Here is a 16,735-nt window from a genome sequence, read left to right as displayed (position 1 = left end):
AAATACATCAGTTTAGATATTTCATGCAGCTTAGTGTAAATAATATAAAAATGAATCATGCTCATTTTAACACACCACATTAATATGTCAGTGTAAATACATCATATTCTATACTAGCAGTAAAAGGCAGGTAATTTATAAATGAACTATCTAAACATCATTTAGAGTTAGAAAAATCATGACTGTAAGTATTTACACTGTAATAGAGAAAGATATGTTACCTTGCTTTCTTTAGGGTTGTTTCCTTTAGTTATAAAATGTCCTGCTTATCTTGTATTTATATTGTTTCAAAGACTGACACGTGTAAAGCATGAATGCTTTCAAAGAACTGTTTTGCCTTACAGAGCAAATAGAAGACAATAATGTTTGTGTTTTTCATATGTCTTTTATCGTTTCTTCTTCTTCTTGTCAGCAGTGCTCCATTCATTTTTTTCTAAGTGACGATTAACCCCAAATTGGGAGAAATCCATTTCTTCCACATTATCCAAGGTTTTATTAGCTGAAAGATAAGAAACTGTTGCTTGCAGAGTGTCAAACATTTTAGGACCTTCAGTAAAATATATTTTTATTCTTGCAGGGAACAGCAAGTGGACTTTAAGTTGTCTTTTTTTCAATTCCTTTATCAGAGGGAGACATTCTTTTCTTGCAGTTATAACTCCAGCAGAATAACCATTATCAAATCGGATTATGTTGTCTTTGTATTTAACTGGAGAAGTTGACCATGCTGGTTTTAAAATAAGTTCCTTGTCCTGTGATGAAAAAAACTTTACTATTATTGATCTCGGGTGATTTTTTGATTTGATGGTTGATGAAGCAGCTCTTAAGGATCTGTGGGCTCTTTCAATTCCATAAGAAAGAGCTTCAGGCAATTTTAAAACTTCTGGTAACCAGGTAGTAAGGAAAGTCACCATGTTATCTCCCTCTGTTTTCTCTGGTAGCCCATAGATGCGAAGGATATTTCGTCTGGACCTGTTCTCTAGATCCTCTATTTTATTTTGTAATGAAGCATTTTGTTGTGATAAAAATGTAGCTGAAGATCTTGTTCTGAGAGTCTGCCCTCAGTATCATTTAAAGATCTCTCTATGTCAGCTATTTGAGACTTCTGTTGCGTCATTATTTCTTGTAGTTGCTGTATTTGTTTTGTAGATCTCTCCTCAAAAGTGTCCAGTTTGGTATTCATTTTGTCAAATTTCACTGACAAGTCTTGTATAGCATTTAATAAAGACTGTATCTCCTTTTTCATCATATGGTCCTGTGTGGTATGCTTAGAAACGCTCATTTTCAGTAGATTCAGATACCTTCCTTCTTGTTTTTGACAGGAAACATAATGTTTAAAGCCACATTTTTTGCACTGTAGACTTCTAGTGATATTAGTAGAAGTAATTCAACAAAACAGGTTTGTCTACAATATCTAGTTTTTAAAAATTCCTGTCAGAAATAACTTTTGAGTGCAGAGCTGAGAAAAGATGCTGCCAACCAGTCTACATCCTAGCCACACCCCCCCCTTAAGAGCACTTCTACTGGATAGTCCGTAAATCATTGGGGGAACACATAGGGACCATATCATTGACCTGTCCCCAATTACCATGGACGTCCATGATTATGAATCGTAATCTAACACAGTCCCAACTAAACCCCCCTAGAACTAGTGATATTAGGACAGGTTGTGAAATACACGTAATGAATAATGACAACATGTAAGAGTCATAAACAGCATGTACCTCAGACAATAATGTGTATGTATACATATGCTCTGGCACTGTCAATGTGTCAGGTTAATAGCACCAAACATCGAAATGTGCCCCTGAGGGTGTTATGCAGTGTCCCTGATTCAGTGGTCACTCTTCCCCATTCGTATGAGAGGTCTGCTAGTGACGGAACGTGCATATTCCGCCGACTGACTTAGAAAGATGATAGAATAACAGGTTGGGGTTAACACCTGTCCACCTTTGCGAGGGACACTACCATTTGGGCAGGTGTGTCAGGCAAAATAAATGGACTTATGGCAAATGTCCTGTGATTTAGGGCAAATAATTCCTAAATTGTATGTAGTAGTAGCATAAAACAATTATTTTGTATGTGGAACACATAAATATTATAAGAAACAGTATAAGCAACTATAATGCTACAAGAATACTCTTTTATTTAGGCAAATCAGTAAAGTACTCTCCTTTCTACTGGCTGGGGGTATGTGTTGCCCTGCAAATTCTGACATCTCTACATACAGGTCTTATAGGGTTGCCACCTTTCCAAATAGCCAAAGTGGGACATGTTCTGTAAAAATGTCAGACTTTCCAGGACGAAACATACCTACAGCTGCACATAGTACAGAATTATTTGGGCAGGTGTGTCCAGCAAAATAAATGGACTTATGGTAAATGTCCTGTGATTTAGGGCAAATAATTCCTAAATTGTATGTAGTAGTTGCATAAAACAATTATTTTGTATTTGGAACACATAAATATTATAAGAAACAGTATAAGCAACTATAATGCTACAAGAATACTCTTTTATTTAGGCAAATCAGTAAAGTACTCTCCTTTCTACTGGCTGGGGGTATGTGTTGCCCTGCAAATTCTGACATCTCCACATACAGGTCTTATAGGGTTGTCACCTTTCCAAATAGCCAAAGTGGGACATCTTCTGTAGAAATGTCAGACTTTCCAGGATGAAACATACCTACAGCTGCACATAGTACAGAATTATACTTATTTGCACAAATAAAAGTTAGTCAAGTAGCATTTTAATTGCTTATGCTACTTCACATAACATATAGAAGTGTTATATATAAAATAACTATCTCATGTAACTATTAAAGAAACGTAGAATATAATATTGTCCCGTAATCAGGACATTTGCTATTGATTATTTCCACAGGACACAACTGCCTAAAGAGGGACTATCCCTCGCAAAGTGGGACAGGTGTTAACCCTAAAGCCCCACCTTGGACAATTTACAAGGTGGCAAACCTACAATAGGTATGCGCTAGCATGACTCAGCAGACAGATGTGGCTCCCAAGAGCCAATTACTTGTCTGTACTGAAGAGTATCAGTACCCATGTATCAGCCAGACGAGAGCAGATTGTATGAGGAACACACAAATAAAATGATTAATTTACTGGACAGACCGCTGATACCATAAAGTCGAACACCATTCCGTCACCTAATGGGCAGCCATTCCCAATACTGTAGTCATGTAGTCCGATGTAATAGGTATCACAAGGTAATATTGCGGTCGTCGCTCCCACCCAAGGGTGTGAGTGACACATGCAAGCAACAATGTTGGTGCATGTGCAAGTGCATAAGCGAGTGGCTGTAAGCGTGATTGGCAACCAGTATGCGAGTATTGCACTGGTAAAGCAATGTAGAGGCTAACCGAGTGCAAGAAGCTGTAACCAGAGGTCAGCAGTGCTTAACACCATGCAAACCCACACACAACCGCTCCAAACTGCTTTAATGTGCCTTACTCCATCCGTATCCAATGGGCATGTTCTGCCCTGAAAGTAAATGAACATCCTTTGCAAGGGTTGGAACCAGGACCCTGCGCACACAGCTAATGTGAATTACCAATATGCCATGGAAGATATATAGACAACGGACAGTAACACAAATATATCATACAGTGCAGTCATTCAGCAGTATAGGAATGTACCTTCAGATATGTCCAGACCACTGGTGTTTGTAGACCTGGCCTTCATGTGTTTAAGTGTGTGAGCATGGCCAGTGTGACCTTTCAGTATGTTGTCGACTGACATTGCCGTCATACCGTCAAGTGTGTGAGCGTGGCCAGTATGGCCAGCTGTATCGCATGTGTTACATGTCTAGGTAGTCTGTAATGTGGTGCTGACCTTTGTGTTGTACACTGACAGGTGGAATGCTGTGTCCGCAAGGTATCCATTGGTCATGTAGCATTGACTTTTGCTACATTTCTGCATAGCAGGGGGGATGTCTGACTGTATCTACATTCCTACACAGGAGAGGGGGGGCACACCTGACTGTTGGCATATGTGTACGTTGGATGGGGTGCACACCTGACACATGTACACATTTGCTAGTACTATACTGGTATGTCAGGCACTGCATTTCAGTGTGTAGACCTACCTATTTTGCTGGCTAGAGGCATAGGGGTGTACTACAGTTCTTTGCCTTAATTACCAACATATTAGTTTCTGACTTCCTATCCTTCAAAACCTTCATCCAACTGCCTGGCCTGCTATAGTCTGTCTGTGTGGGGTTGAGGGAGGGATTATCCATGGGGCACATTCAGAGGCCATAGTTCAGCATTTGTTTGTGTCGGTCTACACCTGTCCAGCTGGTTGAGACTTGTGTGGGTTGTATGGACACACATGATGCTCAGCCCATTACCAGCAGTGGGTTATGACACCCTGTGTAGTACTGGCTACTATGGTGACCCACGTATGTGCTACAGATGTCATGGTGCCACTATGGATGTCTACTGACTGCTACCTTAACATTCAGCCACCAAATTCCCTTGCATGCTCACATCCATACCATAGCTACAGGTACCAACCCATTCTAATACAACTGGCAATTCTTAGGTTGATTGACTTATCTTGAGGGTGTGCCAGACCTGAGGATAGTGCTGGAGGGCTGCCTATGTTGGATGCACATAGTGCACTCCCTTTACATGGCTTAGCACAGGTAGTGTCATGTTTGGCATCCCTTTTACTGTCTGTGTGAGTCAGAGAGGGTGACATTCCCTGGGTCCCTACTGTGTCAGTGCATATGCTATGCGTTGCCTCTTTGCCAAGGCCAGGTCATACTGGGCATGCCTCCTTCCACCTACTGGGACCTGCTCAGGTTGTTCCTCCTCTGAGTCACTCTGTGTCTGTACAGGCCTTGGCATTGGTGGGGGGCTGTGTGGCCATGCCCCATGCTGTTCCTGCTGCAGCTTTTCCGCTGGATCATATTGTGTAGCATAGCACATAGCATAACAATTTGGGTGCATGTAGCTGGTGAATAATGCAAGGCTTCACCAGATGTGTCCAGACACTGAAACTGTGACCTGAGCATCCCAAACACATGCTCTGTTATATGTCTGGCCTGTACATGTGCCTCGTTATGGCGTTATTGTTCAGGTGTGTGTGCATTTCTGATGAGTGTCATCAGCCACGGGTCCAGTGGGTACCCAGCATCCCCCACTAGATGACCGTAGGGGATGTCCATATTGGCAAAGCTGTGGTACAGCTGCGTCAGATGCCATATATTGGAATCGTCATTGCTTCCAGGGCAGCCAGCAAACACATTCAGTATAATGCCCTGGGCATCGCATACGACCTGGCAGTTGATGGAGGGGATGCCCCTGTGGTTAATGTAGGCCCTACCCTCCTCACCAGGTGGTGCTTTGATGCAAATGTGCGTGCAGGCTATAGCAACCACTATCCCAGGGTAATCTGCCATTTGGTGGAAGAGACGCATATTGCTGGTCAACACCTCACGTGTGTTGAGGAAATGTACGTGCTCACTGGTATGTGGTGACATGGCATCTAGGAATTGGTGGAATACCCTGGATGCAGATGCCTGTGAGATCCCCATGATATCCCCAGTTGTGTTTTGCGAGGTACCTGTGGCTAGTATACCTAAGCCTACACATACCTTGGTATCCACTGGGTTGGGTTCCCCTTGGCCTGTTCGATGTGTCAGGTGTGGCCGGCACAGCTCAGAAATCAGCTGTAGGAGGTCTCTGTCCACCCTATAGTGCTCCTCTATCTCCACCTCATGTAGACCCTGGTAGGTTACCCTGGGTCTGTACAGTCTTCTCTGTCTCTTCACTGAGGGTTGTTCAGCAGCATTCACATCCTCACCACCCTCAGCCTCTTGCAAATGTTGGTCTATGTTGCCTACTGCAGCCCGTCTCACTTTGTAGGTTTGTTTGTTAAAATTTACCAGCATGTATACACCGGTGGTGTAGAGTGTGGAAAAACCCAAGCGAAAGGTGCTTGCTCACTTTATCCTAGTGTTCTGGGCTGGGCTGGTCTGCTGGGCCTGTAATCTGCTGATTCTGATAAATATCACCTGTTTGCCTAGCTTGTTCACCTTGATTACTCTCCTACTGCTGTTGTCCCTCCCAATTGCACTAAGCAGGCATAGATACACCCCTAGCTTAGGTGTGCTAAGCTAGGAGCAATACTGAGACACAGGGCTCCAATCCACGTACAGTATGCCTGACACACCTCCCCATTATTTCACCTATATTTGAGTCCTGCACCCGGCTATCTATACACATACACTCTTGGGATCTGCATCACACGCTGAGGATAAACGGGATTCACTATTTTCTACCTTGTTTGCATAGTATTGTCTTCTAATGCATAGTGACGTGACCCATACTGTGCCTCCCCAAAAATAGCCACTGCTTACTGCCACTCAGACCCGCACACAACTGATTAAAAGTGCCTTACTATCACTGTATTCAATGTCCCTTGTTCTTCCCAGCAACAAAACCACTGGACTCTGCACGGTTCAAAACCAGGACCCTGCACACCACAGATGATGTGCTTTACCACTAAGCCATGGCAGGTATACATACATCTGAGGTTATCACATACAGATCATCTAGCACAGGCATTCAACAGTATAGGACATGTATTCCATCATGTAGATTTCTGTATGCTGTCTATATATATATATATATATATATATATATATATATATATATATATATATATATATATATATATATAAAATATATGTATACATATGCGCACACACATACGTAGATATAGAATATCTATCTCAACAGCGAACCACGTGACACCAAAGCATTAGACAAGAATGAAAATGAAACCACATGCGCCTCCTGCATTATGTACTGGTGTTGATATCATGGCAAGTGTGTTTCTGTGCATCACACGGGTTCAGACTGTATTCAGGGTAAGATTAGGGCTGCTAACATTACTCACCAGACCTATTGCCGAATGTATGGGTATGTCTTGCCAACCCAGTCTCTGGGCCGATTGTGACATTTATGGCCACTATATAGGAAAACAACAAAACATGCTCCTCAACACATCCAGTAGCTAGCCACTCACAGACACCAACACATAGGATATGACTGCCAAACGCACACCCCTGTCATGCCTTGGAATAGAACACCTATCTTTCTATTCTATCAAACTACAACATTACGCAGTTACAGAACGCGCTGTCCCCAGGCAGACCGAGACACACACACACAAACCGTTGGTATGGCTGGGATTAGACCACTGATCTAATTACCTTATTATACTACAGCATTACACAGTTACAGAATGCACTACTGAGATGAATGGGACACAACACTTTTAGGTGGGTGACATCATCAGCATTGGCAAAGTCACCGATAGGGATTGTATGGAGTGTGAGCAGTCTAAAAGCATATTTCTGTCCCCAGGCAGACAGAGACAAACACACATGCCAGTGGTGGGATCAGGACAACTGCCTATCTACAGACCACTATTACAATACTACATGGATACAAGCCGCGCCACAGACACTACACCTTTCAAGACTGTCAATATAACCTTCTAGGAATGCGGTCATTTACATGGATGCTGGCAGTTACGATGTACATACCTGTGAACCTGTGTGTTCAATGTAGGAATCCATCCTGAAGTGGAGTATGGCCATCTCTTGACTGGACGAATACTATCGCTATACAGGGTTACAATGGCAATGCCCATACACATAGAGGCACATAACTGACACAAGGTGTCACTGGGCATGCTCACATACTTCGTAGAGCACATGTCCATTTGGAATGCACTATGTGTCCATCTACACAACGTTATACTGGGCATGCTCACACACTTAGTAGCACAGGGCAGTTTTGTATGCAATCTGATTCTAAACACAGAAGGGCACAGTGGCCATGCTATTACCATTAGATGTGAAGAAAACACATTGTAATGGACTCCAGTGTCGATAGTTGTCATTGTTAGCAGGAACGCTGCACTACATATATCTGACACCGGTCTTCTACACAATGTCTGTTGCTGACCGTCACCTTAGATGTACCAATCTATACCTGGCACACTACTACCACCTGTGGTGATGTCCTGCCAGGAGTGGCTACTTCACCCATATAGTGCCATTCATAGTCAAATGTCCTGAGACCAGGTTAACACCCTGACACTTAGAGGACAACTGCATTGTATGTGTATGCTAAACAGTGCTAGATGTCTAGCATTCGTAATCACAGCTGGCCAATGTAGATCCAGCAATGGGGAATACTGACATCTGTGCAGTGAGGAACACCTGGCTGTAGGCTCAGTTGTGCACAATAGCACTACCACTGTATACCTCGGAACCAGACATGTGGGTCATAACACAGGTACGGACTGCTCCAGGTGGTGGTATCCCCATGTACATGAAGGCCACTCACATGTACTGACCAGTACACTCTCAAAAGGCATCACAGATGTGTCAGGTGTAGATCACAGTGTCAAAAGCCACATTCTAGGATGTAGCCCTCAGACATCACCATGTCCTTGGACCAGCAACACACATCCAGACATGTGGTAGGACATATAATAGTACAAAACCATGTGACCCATGACCAGTGGACTGTATCTAGCTCTACATCAACTGTGCAGACTACCCATGTACTGACACAGTTGCATTATGTGTTATGCATTGCAATGATACCACTCTTTGTAACCAGGTCGGCTGTACATATGACAGGGGCCCTGGGTCATATACAGCAGTAACAGATGACTGTTGCTGTACACCAGTAAACACCCTCATGTTTGGATATGACATGCATGTACCTGCCGTGGATATGTATATGCCACACTCACACACACGCGCGCACACACACACACACACACACACACACACACACACACACACACACACACACACACACACACACACAAAACACATATGTATATAGCAAGTGGTGCTGCGGTATCATTGTCGCCTCACAGTAAGACTCTGTCTGGTTCGATTCTCAGCTAGAGCGTCTTCTGCGTGGAGACATGCGTGAATGGGCGTACCTTCATTGAAGGTTGTGCATCAGGGCTGGTAACTCGGCAGGTAAAAGTCAACTACCAATCATTAGCAGACTGGAGTTCCGCTGTGGCGACCACTAGCCGGTAAAAGCCGAAAGACACAAACAAAATAGCTGTTGCTGTCCTTTGTGTACAGTGGTGGCTGGTGACTTCAAATCAAAGGGGGGCTTGCAGGAGACAGCTGAATGGGTGGGGTCAATGGGAAGGGGTGTGGCCAACTAGAAAGGGGAGGAGCTATGCTCAAAACCACAAAAACTAAATATACTGCCCTGGGTACCATACTGTCATTATGAGAGTCCAATCAAGACAAAATGAAGTGTAGAAGAATAAAAATATTTCAATGCATTGGGCTGCATGACAGCTTAATATCTAGATGGAAACAAAATGTTTGTGAGGCATGAAAAAATAAATTACTTTTTCTAAATACGTTAATGGAATGCCAGTCAAAATCAAGTATAAGAAAAACAAGCAGCACTCAACTCAAACCACTTCTTGCACTGCAGTTCTAATTATAATTTAGATTCAGCTTTATTAAAGTACCAAGTAACATGCTGAAAGTAGAAATCTCTGATGCCCCCACTTGTAAAAATGTTCCTTATCCAAAAAAAGACCTGCTGCCTGACATCTACTTGTTTCATGGGGAAAACATGATCAAAGTAAAAAATGAAAAGCAAACAAGAAATAAGCTCAAGATACATTGCTTAAAAGGATTACTGTACAGGTTATGGACCACACGATTGGCATTCTGTTTACGGGTAAAACCTGCAGAGATGACTGGAAGTCTCCAAGTGTAATGAGACTCTTAAAATAATATAATCCTGTTCTTTATTACAAATACTGGCATATGCATATGCAGGTTGGGAGGGTGGCTAAATGGCCAAGATGTTTGCCTTACAAACACAAGGTGCAGGGTTTGAATCTCACAAGGGATAATTGGCTAGGCTTAAAATGGCTCGCAAGGGCAGTTAGCTTAGTACTAAACTATGAACTATGAACTATGAACTATGAACTAATACCCAAGGCTTATACATTACCTAGTTAAGTATTCTCTACATGGCAACAGAAAGGCTTTCAGTGTTGGCAATTCTTTAACAGTATGCTTATTAAAGCTTACTTGCATCTTGCAATCTCAGCCAAACTTACCTGATGGTCATTAAAGTATTGCTACTTAAACACAGAGCAACAGGCACTTTGAGTAAAAAGCATAAATCAACAGTACATAACATATGACAGAAACCAGACCATTCTGTAAAAATCAAGGACAGATGAAAAGCCACTCTAGTACTTGTGTCTACCTTGGATGGTTGGGATTCTCTGCACATTCACACTGCATAACTACTCCTTGCCATGCTTCAACACATCCAGTGTCACTACATGGGGGAGTTGGGTGCAACAAGTATGTCACAGTTTGAAATGTCTCTGGCTGACTTGTGATGGCCCTCACACATTTGTCATACCTTTCAACCACAGAGCAAGAAATCTGGACAAAGTCATACAAAGAAATGGGACAAAGGCCCAAAAATAAGGACAATTTTTAAAATATTGCTCTTATAAACTTAGAAAGATAATAGAAGTCTTGCATTAGTATGAATTTTCTGAATGGTATGAAATCTGAAACTCAAATGTCTATCATTATTTTCTAACTTCAGTCTTTAATGATTTGTCACTAATTTGCCAAAAATACACAATTTTATGAAAAATGGACCGAAAATGTGATGTAAAAATATAAAATAGCAACACAATACAGCTGGGGACCTGTCAAAGAAGGGACACTTTAATATTAGTACCGCTAACTTGAGCAGCTGACAAAATAAAATAATCTACATGCATTTCTGAAATAAAAGTAATCTAACGGATTATTACAGTTATTTCTTAATTAGAAACCCTCCATTTTTTCTTCCAAAATTGCTATTTTGCAGAGGGATCATTAGGGGAAGATCAACATTTTGAGCCAAAATCAGGGACAGTTGAGAGGTTTGGCTATGCCTAATTCTATAAAGCAATTTATTTGCATGTACCTCTCAACCTGTTAATGCAATAAATCAGGACAAGGCCAAATATATTGGGGGAACATATAAACAGTACTAAAAATTGCTCTTGTATAAACTGAGACAGTTGATAGAACAGGTCTTACTTTAGCATGCATTTTTCTGAAGGTTATGAAGTCTGAAACTCAGTGTGTCATTAGTGACTTAATTCCTAAATGATTTGCCAGAAAACCACAAATTTTATGAGGAACAAACCAAAAATAAGAAGCAAAAAAATCTATTCATTCTTTGAAAATCTGGACAGTTGGGAGGTATGGTTCAGCTGGAGCTGCCTAAGTTTGCCGCCCTTCCCCCTCACAAAACCATGGTCAAATGGAACTTCCCCCTGCAGCCATTCCAATGATCCATTACTTGGCTGTTTCACTCCATTTACCATAAACACTAATGTGCATACTGATTTACTTCTATGATGATTTGAACTTCGTTTTGAAAGTTTTATTTTGCATTCTACAGCACAAACACTAAGACATCTGCTAAACAAACTTGGCATTAAAACTTCTCTGCCATTGAAACTCACATTTATTGAAACAACATTGAAACCCACATTCAAAGAAAATACATTTTACCCGTGGCAGATAAAGATTAATTCTGGGCTGTTTTCAAATCATAGGCCCCTTGCATATGAAACATACATGTGTTCTTTGATACACCTTCCTATTGCTTTGAACATTTTTCCAGTAAACAATGAAACAAAATGCATGCACCAATGACAAAACTGCTCAATTCAGAACATTTCCATCATAAAAGTCTACTCAGACTTCTACACTCCACTATTATCAGTAAATATGCACAATTCTACAGTCCACCATTATCAGTAAATATGCACGATCTCTAAAGTAGTAAAAAAGTAATCTAAATAATTCCACGTTAAATAAATCTGTAATGAAGAGGTTGCTGCTAGCAATCACCTTTATATTTCATGGTTTCATCGAAAAATAAAGTGTCTGATGCCCCTGAAGAATAAATTGCCTAAATTACATTAAAAATAAGCTAGTAATATTGCAATAGGAAATGGATGGCAAACTGATAACAGGCTCAAAGTATCTTAACTTTCAGTACGGCAGCATTCACCCCTTATGGGAGTAGAACCAACAACCTTCTGCATCAAAAGCAAGTACACAACCTGTTGTGCTATTAGCAATGTGGGCTGACTTAGCAAAATCAGCACTAAACTTCTCTTCCCCTGCAGCTCTCAGCTCCTTGTAAAATCTACTCAATACTCAACTGCATCTCAACTTCACAGCACAAGAAATCTGGAAAAAGCCAAATTTATTGGGGTGGGTCAAAAGGGCAAAAACCAGGGACACATTAAACATTGCTTGTATAATCTTGAAAAGCTGCTAGAATAAAATGCTGTGTTACCACCATACATTTTACTGCCAAGGTCCCTGTGCAAAAGAGTCAGAACAACATACAACTATGCCAAATCACCTGCTTTGTGAAAGAAAAATGCTGTGTTACCACCGTACATTTTACTGCCAAGGTCCCTGTGCAAAACAGTCAAGAGCAACATACCACTACGCCAAATCAGCTGCTTTGTGAAAGAGAGGAAGACTGAAACTTAAATGGCTCTCATTTAATGAATTCAGTTCTCACCATAGCTGTCAACCTCTTAGCACAAAACACCTGGACAAACCCAGTAATGAGGGAATACAGCCCTCAAACATATTCAGTGAATTCAGTTCTTGCCATAGCTGTCAACCTTAGCACAAAAAACCTAGACAAAGCCAATAACAGGGTATTACAGTCCCAAAAATAAGGACAAATTTCAAATAGTCATCTTATAAACTTAAAAAAATGCTATAATAAAAGGTTGTGTTACTATATATTTATTGCTAGAATAAAAAGTTGTTTTACTATGTATTTTCTGAAGAATATGAAGTCTGAAATTCAAATGCCTGTCAATTTTACTTCTGATGGAACAAAAACAATTTTCAGCAGAGGCCCGGGGAGAAATACTGTAGACACATGTCTTTGTAAAATGGCAGGACACCAGATCAAATCCACACAAACACAGGGATAAGATGCATACTCCACACAGAAGGCACCCCAGCCAAGAATCAAACCAGAAAACCTATAGCTGTGAGGCAACAATACTGCCACTGCACCATCAAATATGCAAGGAATTAAACATTCAGAAACCTGAAGTCTGAAATTCAAATGCCTGTCAATTTATTTAACATTTGTTAATCAGGACAGTCTGACTTGGAACAAAAAAACAATTTTCAGCAGAGGCCCAGGAAGAAATAATGTAGACATGTCTTTGTAACATGGGAGGACACAAAAGCAAACCCACACAAACACAGCGAGAAGATACAGACCCCCACAAAGAAGACACCCCAGCCAAGAATCAAACCTGAGAACCTGCAGCTGTGAGGCAACAATGCTACCACTGCACCATCAAATATCATGCATTGCAATATTTACAAACCACAGATATTATGAGGAACAGATCAGATCAAATATGAGGCAAAAATCTGCAATTTTTTTACAAATGGTGGGTAGGGAATTCTGGTCTTTAAAACCTGCATACAAGGTACAGGGTTCAAGCCTGAGGTATACCACACCACCATGACTCTAACCACCACACACACACACAAACACACACACACACACACACACACACACACACACACACACACACACACACACACACACACACACACACACTTGTAGCAAACCATACATCCAAATCCCTGTCCACACACTTACCTGTAGTAAACCACCATGCATCCTATGCAAATCCGACCTGTAGTAAACCACCATAAATCTTATGAAAACCCACACAAATCTGAACCTGCCCATCACAAGATCTTCCCCCGATGAGACTGCAATCCATACCCTGCCCGTCGCGAGACCCTTCCCCCGAAGAGACTGCAGCAAACTCCTGACTGCTGACATTGCAGTGCGACCCCGACGTGTTTTCCCAGGACAGTCTATGCAGTTTAAAACTGTATAGACTTCTGGGAGCTCTGTTCTTCATGCTTCCCAGTCAGGACTGCTGCTGAGACAATCTGCGCATGCTCCAGACTGTCTCAGCAGCAGTACGGACTAGTGCGCATGCGCGAAGTCTGCGATTTTTAAAATTTTTTTTTATTTTTATTTCTTTTTATTTCTTTATTTTTCTTTGTTTTATAATTGAGGGGGCCACAGTCCGGCAGTCCAATAGCACGGGCCGCCCCTGTTTGTGTAGACAGGTGGCTACAGCAATTACACAAATGCACATGGAAGGTAGGTCCATGGCTGTTGAATGCTAACAGTACATAAGGTGTGATATCAATGTTGACTGAGTTAATATTCCCTCTGTACTGGTTACCCATGACAGCTGTCATATCATACAACAGTCCATGTGTCATGTATGTCATCACACATGTCCACCAATTGCAGTGCCTACAAACATGGCAAAATGACAGGAATGTAGGACCTACACACATGTACATGTAGTGGTGTGCATTCAGCTACCATGCATGTGCAGTAGCTGATGTTTGCAGGTGATGTGTGTGTTACTACAACCTGCAGTTGCAATGCAGTCCCATCATTGCCAACTGTATATGGTGATATGCTGACAGTATGGTAAGATGTACATCAGGTATGGACTGATGTGTGGACATAACTAAGTGGTGGGGCATCTTTGCAGGTCGATGTTTGTTGAGGACAGCTCATAGCTGTGTCACAAGCAGTCCTACAATAACATGTGCAAACACTAAGCTATGGTTCTGTTAATTGAAGGGGAACACATACAACCTACACAGCGATCAGGGTGTCACTGACTGTAAATCACTTGACACCTGTAACACTTAAGACCTCCCATGTGCATATATCAGCACAAGTGCCAAAGGTAGCATCGGTACACATTGTAATGTGGGCAATACTGCTGCATGTCTGTCATACTTAGCATAGGATAGCAGGTGTTTGATTCACACTACTGCCATGTGTGTTTGCTTGTGTGTCCATATATGTCACGTATGGTGGGGAATACATCCTAATTGTTACTCACTCTCCTGTACACTGTTGTAGAGATCTGTACATACTGCATTGTAGATAGCAAGACATAGGCAGGGGTGGGGTGTGTATCACACACATGTGTGCTATCTGTATGTGCATGACATAGGTGCATTCAATTGTGGACTCCACAGTGTGTGTGTGTATGTATGTATGACAATCTGGTCCATGGAGTGAGGATGTATGTTATCATAGTGAACAGATATGACCCCTAACCCCTCCAGGTGATGCAATCTACTACCCTGTTGATGCCGTCGATCTTAGGCATTACTGACTACCTGTACATGAGTATTCTCTGTGTTGTGTCATGTAGGTGCACAATACTGTAATGGTGATTACCACATAGGCAGGGGTCTTCACCTCAACACTATCAAGTGTGTGTGTGTGTGTGTGTGTGTGTGTGTGTGTGTGTGTGTGTGTGTGCATGTCTGTGTGTGTGTGTGTGTGTTACAGTGTCGTTGACCCCGTGAGTGTGGGTGTGTTACTGTGTGTCTGAATACATGTGTGTGAATACCTGTGTGTGTATGTGTGTGTGTGTGTGTGTGTGTGTGTGTGTGTGTGTGTGTGTGTGTGTGTGTGTAGTTGTGTGTTTGCATCCTGTAATGTGAATGTGTATTACTGCTACACAGTGAGGCCTCACGCTATCAACTGGCCTCTACCCTTGTCATCAACTAGACTGCTATGTATACTCCCCGCCCCATATAACAGTACCTGTGATGTCACCTGGTATGGATGTCATGTCTCTAGCCACTGTAGCTCAGTACACAGCTCCCAAGCTCCTGGATCAGTAGATGTGTAGACATCTTTGGAATGTCAGCCTTTCTAACACTAAGGTTGAGGCTACGAATAGCATGCTGGTATTGCCATACATACCTGTGAGTAGTCCACATTTACACAAGGGAACCTAACTGCAAACACTGACACTCAACGGCACATGCAATTAGGCCTGAAGGAGGGAAGCAGGACATCATGACCCACATGCTGTTACTGTTGTTACCAAGACACATACTGTGAACAGAAAACAATGCATTCTAAACCTGTACTACATGGTATGTCTGCTGCGTGTCAACAGTACACAACAATTGTAATCTACACTTATCTATCTATTCTGTTCACCCTGTGCATCAGACCATATGAGCATGTCCCTGCACCGATGATGTGGATGACAGGGATGTGGCACAAGCATCATCATATGCACAGGGTGATAATGTTTGCCAGGGGCCTAGGCTGCACCAGTGGATGACATCATGTGTGTGGGTTAGGGCCTGGCCATGTGTGGTTCTTATGCATGTGTGTGTTGCGGTGCCCTAGAGATGTTTCGTGTGTGTGTGTGTGTGTGTGTGTGTGTGTGTGTGTGTGTGTGTGTGTGTGTGTGTGTGTGTGTGTGCGTGTGTGCGTGTGTGTGTGTTTGTGTGTGTGTGTGTGTGTGTGTGTGTGTGCGTGTGTGTGTGTGTGTGTGTGTATGTGCACACAGTTCTGCCATGTGTCTGGCCTACACAGGGGTATTATTGACAGCTCCAGACTGTACAGACCAGGTTTTATAGCTCACAATGTCCTGCCACGACCACGTGACCTGTGCCTGCCAGGGGTATGTGGAATTTAAAAATGTATGTAGGTGTATATGCATGTGTATGTACAGACCGATATATATGGAGAGAGATATAAAGATACACA

This window comes from Protopterus annectens, chromosome 2.part0 (genome assembly GCF_019279795.1).
Source record: "Protopterus annectens isolate FY-2018-M chromosome 2.part0, PAN1.0, whole genome shotgun sequence".
Classification (NCBI taxonomy): domain Eukaryota; kingdom Metazoa; phylum Chordata; order Ceratodontiformes; family Protopteridae; genus Protopterus; species Protopterus annectens.
The sequence above is the reverse complement of the archived record's forward strand: the minus strand, read 5'-3'. Positions refer to the sequence as shown.